Source organism: Ornithodoros turicata, chromosome 2 (genome assembly GCF_037126465.1).
Source record: "Ornithodoros turicata isolate Travis chromosome 2, ASM3712646v1, whole genome shotgun sequence".
Taxonomy (NCBI): Eukaryota; Metazoa; Arthropoda; class Arachnida; order Ixodida; family Argasidae; genus Ornithodoros; species Ornithodoros turicata.
The window spans coordinates 144,639,465-144,648,773 of NC_088202.1; the positions used below are offsets into that span (position 1 = coordinate 144,639,465).

The 9,309-nt window shown below is 43.2% G+C and overlaps 1 long non-coding RNA gene across 1 annotated transcript; it reads left to right on the forward strand.

Annotated features, from left to right (window-relative positions):
* The first annotated feature begins 4,303 nt into the window (after nucleotides 1-4,303).
* On the forward strand, nucleotides 4,304-8,701 carry LOC135384205 (uncharacterized). The gene is made up of 3 exons (XR_010420288.1): nucleotides 4,304-4,420; nucleotides 4,717-4,826; nucleotides 8,290-8,701. It is a non-coding gene; the product is annotated as an uncharacterized LOC135384205 (long non-coding RNA).
* Nucleotides 8,702-9,309: the final 608 nt, after the last annotated feature.

Below are 9,309 nucleotides of genomic sequence, written 5' to 3' on the forward strand. Positions count from 1 at the left end.
GCAAGCCCTATCACCACCACCACCACCACCGCCAACTGTCGGCCAGGGAGTTCACGGCAGAATGTGCGGAAAACCTAGTTCCTTAAGAAAGGAAGAAGAAAAAAACTCAATGAGCGTGCACAATACAACCAGCGATATTTATTCACTTGCACCTAGTGTACTAACACACTAATTGAACCTCTGTATGCAATAAGGGGATAAGCTGACTTATCCCCTTTTTACCATTTTTGCTGCAATGACATCTACATACCATGCAGTATGCACCTGTCAATGAAAATTTAGGACTGTGTTGCAATTTATTGGCCCGCTACAGGACGGTAAAAAACGGGAAATGCATGTGTGTCAATGGGACGGACAATCAGATCAGGCCCCTTTTCTCGGTTTGGGATTTTTCGACTTATCCCCTTATTGCATACAGAGGTTCATTATTGTTGGGGAAGGGGAATGTACTCTTGTTTGTCTTGGGTTGTTTGTTTGTTTGTTGTTTTGTTTTGGGGGTTGCAGAACTAGTCAGGAGAGTCAAGTTTAATTTCTCCCTGGTTTGGTGGTGGTGATGTTGGTGGTGATGTTGAAAGGGCTTGCCGTTGTCGGCCTCACGTATGTGGGCAACGTCACGACTGACGCCCTGGGGAAATGTGCGTCCTGGGCCGACTTCTAGGGGAACTGTGCCGACATATGTCTGAAAGCGTCTGAGGAAAACCCAGGAAAAACCCCAGACAGCACAGCCGGCACCGGGATTCGAACCCGGGTACCTCCCAGTCTCGTACCTCTTTCTCCCTGGTTTTCTTTTAAATAATCAACCAATCAATCAATCAACAACCGTGAGCCTGATCTCGCACTTATTGCGCGTGCCCGATACAGCTACCGTTGTTACGTCTTTGCACGTGGGTTGCGAGAAGGCAAGGCATTTTTTTTGTGCTAGCCCTAGCTTGGTTAATTCCCATCATGTACTGTGCACGACATGATCTAGAAAACGAGAAAGTAAAAAAAAAGAAAGAAAAAAAAACAACGCACTACTGCCGTTTCAAAGCGTATTCGGAGCTATTGAAGTCGCAAGGCAAGGCATGTACACGATTTCTCCTACGTTTGAAAGCAGAATGAAAAACCATTATCTCTCTTGCAGGACAGCGTGACGAATGACTCGGTAGAACCATTATCCGACATACCGTACCTTATAGTACTTTCACCGGAACTACTGCTCCTGAAATTCACTGAGAGTGATATTCTACTCGCGTCATTAAAGGCGCTTTCATGTAATGGTGTCCGCTAATTTTTCATGGAGACGTCAAATGGGCGAACGGTGATATATGGGATGAGGAAAGAGTTTGGAAATAACAAATAAAATAACAAAAAACGTTTCGGCTTATCTTTCTCATTACTGACACTAGTATAAAGAGTATGAATAATTGATACAGTATAGAAGTCTCTCCTTGTCTTTTCTTTATTTTGTGTGAAACTGTTTCTCGCTTATTTATTTATTTATCTTTTTTTTTTCGCGTGCACCACAAAAGTCGCAACTTTAAGTCCCCGCGAATATGTATCTGCACGCTCGATGAGAAGTACCGAAGGCGAACAACCTCTTTCGCGAATTTGTGTAGCCGCCATTCACTTTGCGATCTGTCGGGCATGTCATTTCACTGCCCCTTTAAACGTGGTGCTGGCTTACACAAACAGCAACACCTATAAACGAGCGAGTCTTAGGCTGCCTACGTTACAAAATGTATGTATCGTATGACAAATAGATAAATCTTATCGTGCTGAGCATTGCTTCGATTGCGTGAACTCACGTACACGGGATAGGTCTTACACCAGCCATCTGGTCATACGCGCAGTTTAGCGCAGTACCAACATAGCGGGCCGCTACTTGGCATAGTATACCAGCATGTTCTTCTACTTCCAGTCCAGCCTGCTGGTTATCGGAGCTGCATTACGTTTTGCGAAGGAACGAAACTGAACTAAAACAGCGTGGATTGTAGTGTCTTCGTTGCACTATCATACGGGAAGAACTCCAATTGCACTTACTTGAGAAATATGAAGCCAAAATCTCCAGTCTATTTTTATCTTCAAATCAAATTAAATCAAACCTTAAGACTACAGAAAACAGAGTACGAAGATGTCCACGGCAACGGCAGTGAGTTTGCGAGGGGATTTTGCCCAGATTTTCATTTAAATCGACCATAGCAATTTCATTCCACAGTGATGTGACGTAATGTGATGTGATAAAGAAAAAAAAAAGGGGATGTTCACAAACCTTTTGTACTCATGCGTGAAGAAGATACATTCTGTAAAAGGCGAAAGACTCGTACTTATTACCAGGGTAGAGCATCGCCCCTGGCTATGGAATAGCAAGCCGACGTCCCGTTTGGCTGACCTTTCCCCGTTTTTTTTCCCTTTTTGTCTAATAAACATATCCCCCCCCCCCCCTGGCTATGAAACTCCCCACTGATTATCATTCAAATAAAGTTGTTGTACGTTCTGTAAATGGAGTGGAGAGCTAGTGTGTACTCACAACTTGATGAGCTAGAAGAACAGTAGAGAAGACAGTTGAACCGATGGAACCATAAACAGCTGAACCGATGCAGAGCCGCACTGTAACCTGAAAAACACCCTTATGGGTGTAAATGGCTTGTCCTATAACTGACACCTCTTTTTACACCATATGGTCTGGAACACCGTTTGTAGAGGGTGTATTCTGTGTAAAACACCCTTTGAAAGGGTGCTTTTCCTTGAAGCTGCCGTCTTTTGCACCCTTTATACACCCTTGAGGTGGGTGATAAACAATTTTACACCCTCCTAAAAGGGTGTGTAAATGGTGCAACAGAAGGCATTTTCAAGGAAAAGCACCCTTTCAAAGGGTGTTTTACACAGAATATGCCCTCTAAAAACGGTGTTCCAGACCATATGGTGTAAAATGAGGTGTCAGTTATAGGACAAGCCATTTACACCCATAATGGTGTTTTTCAGTTTACAGTGCGTGTATAAGAAATGGGAGTCTGGTCATCAATAGGACTTGCCTATATACCTGGAGTTTTGAGGTGTCTGGCCTATCACCGGTCGAAATTCTGTTACGTATCATTGCAGGCTATCCATAGTTATATCTCGCCCATATTTACTTGGCGCCACCATGCTGGGGAAACTGGATCCGTTTGGATTGAAACGGATAGCCTTAGCAACGTGCCAAAACGATGGGTTTTGCGGATGGTTGTTGTTCGTTGGATCAACGCCATCTGGATGGAGAGAGGCATGTTCTGAAGACGTGGAGCTACAGCAATGGCTGCTGGCACAACTGACTGACCGGGGGAACCACAGAACCGGTTCTGTGTATACAGACGGCTGCCGGTATGAACTTTTAATCATGCAGCATGAGCAGATAGACTCCAAAATGGACATAAATCATGTCCATCCAATGTCCATTTTGGAGTCTATCTGCTCATGTTGCGTGATTAAAAGTTCATACCGGCAGCCGTCTGTGTACGGAGAAGGGGTTCTGTGGTTCACCCGGCCAGTCAGTTGTGCAGCCATTGCTGTAGCTCCACGTCTTCAGAACATGCCTCTCCCCATCCAGATGGCGTTGATATATATATATATACATATATATAAATACGATTTCAGAGCACAATGCAAAGCTCTACGCATCAGTGGCGTTTTTCCTGCTATTTTGTTGGGATCACGGGCCTCACTAGGCCTTACGTCAGCGATGAAATGTACAGTTTGCGCTTAAAGGGACCATGAAATGATTTTCGAGAAATCTGAGTACTCTGCAGGAAACCGTTCTCATGATCCATCACTATCGTACACACATCGACTTTTGGCCGTATTCAGTACAACGGGGGCGCAGTTATCAGACAAAATACAGCAGGGCGACCGCTGGATATATGCCTTCGAAGTGGGCTTACGTCATCGCCATCCAATCCTCTCAGCCGACTGTGAACGACGAGGAGGACACACCCCGCCGAACCACGTGGGTGCATGGTTTCGGTTTGGACAACAACGACGTTGTATATCTCCCGTCGAAATCACTTGAAATATGGCGAAAGGCAAATTATCAGCAATGGAGGAAGAGGGTATGCGACACGCACAGCGTCTATGTATCGTTCGGTACGCAACAGCTCATAAAATGTCACCGACGAAGGTATGTTCTGAGGAAGATGAAGTTAAAAGGGGAAAACGTGCTCCGGTAACCATGCTGACAGTCAACGGCTACATTACATTTCTCGTAGGATTTTGTGTAAACGGTTAGTTACAATCTTGTCTCCAAGTCAAATTAAAACATATTTCATGACGAAGTATACAAGCTTGTTTGAAAATTTCGCACTTTGCTCGCAAAAGCCCGTCCGCGAACCGGCAACATGTTCTATGTATGATATCACGGCCAGTTCGCCTCGGAGGCGGGCCGTAGCAGCTGCTGTTCACGCCTGTGGTAAATATCGAATATTTTCGCTATTTGTACGATTTTCAACTTCATATTTCACAGAGTGAATGCTTTAGTACAGGGGAGCTAATTAAAAATGATCGTGGGCTTGTCAAATATCGTTTCATGGTCCCTTTAAATAATGATGTCGGAGCAAAAGTTGAAGCTGATCTTGCAGATAGTCACGAAATCACGTCACGAAATCCCCGCTTCGCTGTTGGGGAATTGCCCCGCTTCGTGATGGGGAAATTTTGGTGTCATGGCGCCTGCCATAGAAAGGCGCTTATGTCCGATTCTTCTTTCAGCTTCTCTCAATGACCACTCTCTCTCTGAACACACGGTGAACTGATGTGATTCGAACCGCCCCTGTGCAACAACGTTAAACGCCAACTGAGTCAATCGATAGCAGTCTTGGGTAAGTTACTTCTAAAAAGTAACTGAGTTGCAGTTATAGTTAGTTTCTCAGTCAAGTAACTGGTTACAGTTACAGTGACTGAGAGAAAGTAACTTAGTTACATTACAGTTACTTTTTATAAAAATGACAATGAGAGGGTGATACAATCGTTAAAAACATACATTTATTTACATTTACTGCGATAAAAGTATTATTGCACTTAACCAGAAGCTATATAAGTCAATGTGGATCCCCCACAGGGAAAAATACGACATGTGTACGTACGTCAACAAGGATCGACATTTATTCGAGTAACTAGTTACATTTTGCAGTTACATTCACAGAAATAGTAACTAGTTACAGTTAAAAGCTACTTTTCTGGAAATGTAACTAGTTACTGTAACTAGTTAACCCCAAAAGTAACTGGTTACAGTTACAAGTTAAACGTAACTCAGTTACTACCCAAGACTGATCGATAGTGCCTTCATTGGCCATCGAGACTTCCGTTTGACAGGGGATGAGATTGAGCGAAATCAAAACATTCACAACATGAAAGTGTGGACATTTAAGTACGTTACCGTTCCGGTATATCATTCACTGCGAACCATTTTTAACGCGTTAGCATCAGAACGGTCGTGCGAACGCAAACCCGGTGTCGTCCGTCGGTGTACAGAGGAGTGGAAAGGGCGTCACGCGGGGGAGAGGTGAGCGTGAGGCAAAAATTCGTTGTATAGTTGACGTTTGTTCCTGGACACGTTTTGACATGTGTAGCTACGTATGTGCGTGCGCGGGACAATGGTTCCGTTCTATCGGAACCATCCTGGAGTGAAGTGTCACGTGCTGACGTGTTGAGTTCCTCTCTGGCACATCTGGACCCCTGTGATATTCTATCACCGGCGGTTAGGACTGATGTAAGGGGACACATATCCTCTACAAGATCGTACCAAAAGAGTTCGGCACACGACACCTTCCTAGAATCGTATACACTTAAAGAAGAAAAAAGTTTCAAGCGTGCTCAGCACTGTTCTGTGTACTTGTTTACATTTCATATACTTCTACTGCTTGCTGCAGTACCACGGCGCTCGCTGCTGGCGAGCGCACCCGTCTTCCATATTCTTGCTATTGGAAGTTAGTAAAATAAGCTCGCAGAACAACCATACTTTCAAAAACTCCATGTGACATCCTGCATCTGCGTAATGTCAAAATCTGTCCGGCAACAGTGACAGACATTCCACGACTGCACTGCTTGATGTCAACGGGTTGAAATTTTTGGTAACGTTTTTTCACGCTGAGGTAGTTTTCCAAGATACCCGTACCTAATGCTGTTAATTTTTAATTGATTTTCAATTTATATTTTTATTTATTTGCAGTTTACGTACTGCCCAATGCGCACACCAGATACTTTGACCAAAATGTATTCTGTTTAGTGTGTCCTTACGGATATGAACGGAAAATCTCGTTCCGAACTCGCTGAACTTGCGCTTCCATTTCGGCACTATCTTCAGTGCTGCGATGCTTCATTATGTACCGAGACGTTGCTCCCACCGGAGCAGCTTAGCAGCTTAGCGAAGAGCGTGTGCAGGCGATGTTTTCTTTCTACGAACGAAGTATTGACTCTGGGAATCGCTTGTTAGCCAACACATCATAATGTCTCTTTGACTAGATTACAGTATGATTTAAAGAAGTAGGTGGAGGATGTGTGTTATCTATTATGTAAAAAGTAGATGTGTTGTGTATGTTACGTATGATGTAAGGAAGTAGAAAAACCTTCTTTATGTGCAACATTTTTCCAGACGTATGGTAGCAGGCTAGTGGGACAGCGGGACGACGACCGTAAAACGAGGCGTGTCCTAAATTTATTTATTCATTTATTTATTCTTGTACCTCAAGGGCCCAGGGGCATTACATGAGGGGTGGACAAAAAAGTGGAGAGTTCAGTAAGTGGTACAAAATCAATCTATGACAACACTCGCGAGCTACAACTATAGCACAAACTTAAAAATTTTACTATGTTAAGGTTACACATACTGTTATATAACATGTTGGAGAGCAATGGGGCGAAAGAGGGACTGAAAAGAGAAACTTTCCAAAAAGATATCCACTGAAAATATGTTCAGAGTTCGTCCCGGAAAGCACACGGATTAACAATGTCTACAATGCGCTGTGGAAGACCACTCCAATCTGATATTGCAGATGGAACAAAAGAATGAAGAAAATTATTTGTTCGGCAAGGAACTTGTTTTATTTTTTTTGGAGTGGTCGATGCGGTTAGAAACGTAGTCTGGGTTAAGAAACAACCAGTGAGAAAGTGTGGGATGATTGTACATCTTGTGTATTAAGCACAGCAAAGCAATTCTACGTCTATTGCTGAGAAGTGGCATATTGAAACTAGCTTTCAATGAGGACACACTGGTGGACCCTGAATATGAGGAAGAGATGAAGCGTACTGCCCTGTTCTGGATGGCTTCGATGGAGGATATTAGGTTAAGCTGATGTAACAATGTAAATCGGGAGTTTCTGGACACATTAAGTGAACTACAAGAAATTCAGTAAAGGTACAAATAGGAAGCATCGCCTTGAGCATGAGGAGAACGAAGTATACAGGAGCAAGTGAACAGTTTATTAGCAGTCTTTTGGGTTGGGAATAGCAAGTCGGCCTTGGCCTGTCTGACCTTTCCCCCTCTCTCTATCTTTAATAAACATATCCCCCCCCCCCCAATCAGGTTGGGAAAAGGAGGTTCACCGAGAAAGGGGGTTACGGTCACTGAGGGTTGGCTCGTTCTCCTCATGCTCGCTCGAAGTGATGCCCCCTACTTCTACGTTGCACCAGCTCGCTCGTCTACGTTCTCTCTCTTCGACAGTAAAAATAGTAGTTCGTAAACACATTCCCCCAAATGGTATGCAACTACTTCTTATCTACCATATACGTTCTTTAATCTTTGGTAATCTTTATTTAGTCTATGTTGCAAAAATGTACACCAAGCGGGACTGTGAAGTACAGTCCCAGTACAGTTCCAACACAGTTCAAGAATTAACACCTAAAAGATACAGTTTAGTTGTGATAAGATATTCTTAAATCGAAATAGGATTTTTAAAAAAAAGTAAAAATAAAGGTACATGGGTAAAGGTACCCGACAACTAACACACTGATAAGTTACTAAGGAACACACGGGGAGTTACAATAAGCAGACTGATAAGTAAGTTATTGAGCTTATGAGTTATTGAACGTTAGTTTAACTATGCATGTAGATGACTACCATCCATCTCTGATAATAGTCCGATGGTTCCCCACTTGACAAAAGCTCAGCTTGGCCGAAAGCGGAGCTTTGAGTTTCAGAAACGATAAATCAAATAAGTAATCTCTTTACGGGTGGTTTAGCAGAAGAACGTCACATTTCTTACCCTCATGGCATAATACATAAAACACACACATGACACATCAAACACCATTACCGAAACTAAAAAAACCCGCGATTTTTTTCAGATCCTTCAAGTGTCGGCTACGCGCCACGAGGAAGTCGGCGTTCAAGAAAGCCAGGCTCCAACACGGAGGTGTGGAAACCTCGGCGCGCTCTCTCATTAATTTGTCACGCAATTTAGGCCCCCGCTTCTGTCTATTAGTCAAGACATGTTTTATGCAAAGAACTCGTCCGCCGCTGCTTTCGACGTGTGCTCGCTCGACAAAATCGGCTGGCGCTTGCCTAGTGACAAACGAAGCGAAACTTCATCTGCATTCCTGTGTGCTCACATTCCGCTACTGATATTGCAGTTTCACCTCATGTTGCCGTGTTTACTAGCACGGAGGCGTCTGCGTTTCTATTAGTAGAACGTGAAGAAAAACAATGTGCAAGTTTCCGGCGATGCAGAATCAAAAATAACAAAGACGGTTAAGAGCATCAGCTGTTTACTATATACATTAAAAACAAGACTTTCGTGCAGTAGGCTGCACTTCTTCAGGTTTGAGGACCTGTTACAAGTGGTGAAGCATATATCAAAAACCAGTCACATGGTACGAGAGAAAAGGGTAAGGGTGAAGAGAAATACAAACGCGATACAAATATCAACAAAAAAAATGAAAATGAAAAACAAAACGCAATCAGTAGGAGGTGGCTATTAGTACTTTGTGAGATAAGTTGGGTATATATAGGTTAATTATTTGAAACATTTGTGACAGTTCGCGCAAAGTTACGACCGCTCTGACACACTCTGAGAAAGAAAAATCCGATATGAGCTTTCTGTTTGTCAAAAAACAAAAACAAAATATACAAAAAAAAACGTGAGGAGGCTCGGAAGATTTTTGAGATCAGTTGAGAACATTCAAATTGCTCGAGAATTAAATTTGATGAATTTTGTTCAGAAGCCATTGCAATATCTACCCCGAGATAAACAGTTTTGACCTCATGGTGTTCAGACAGATACATGTCTGAACCGCTGTGTACCTCGCCTCTGCCGCTGTATAGGAAGGGACACGCTGATGAGCATGATTTGGTAGTGAAATTTGTCG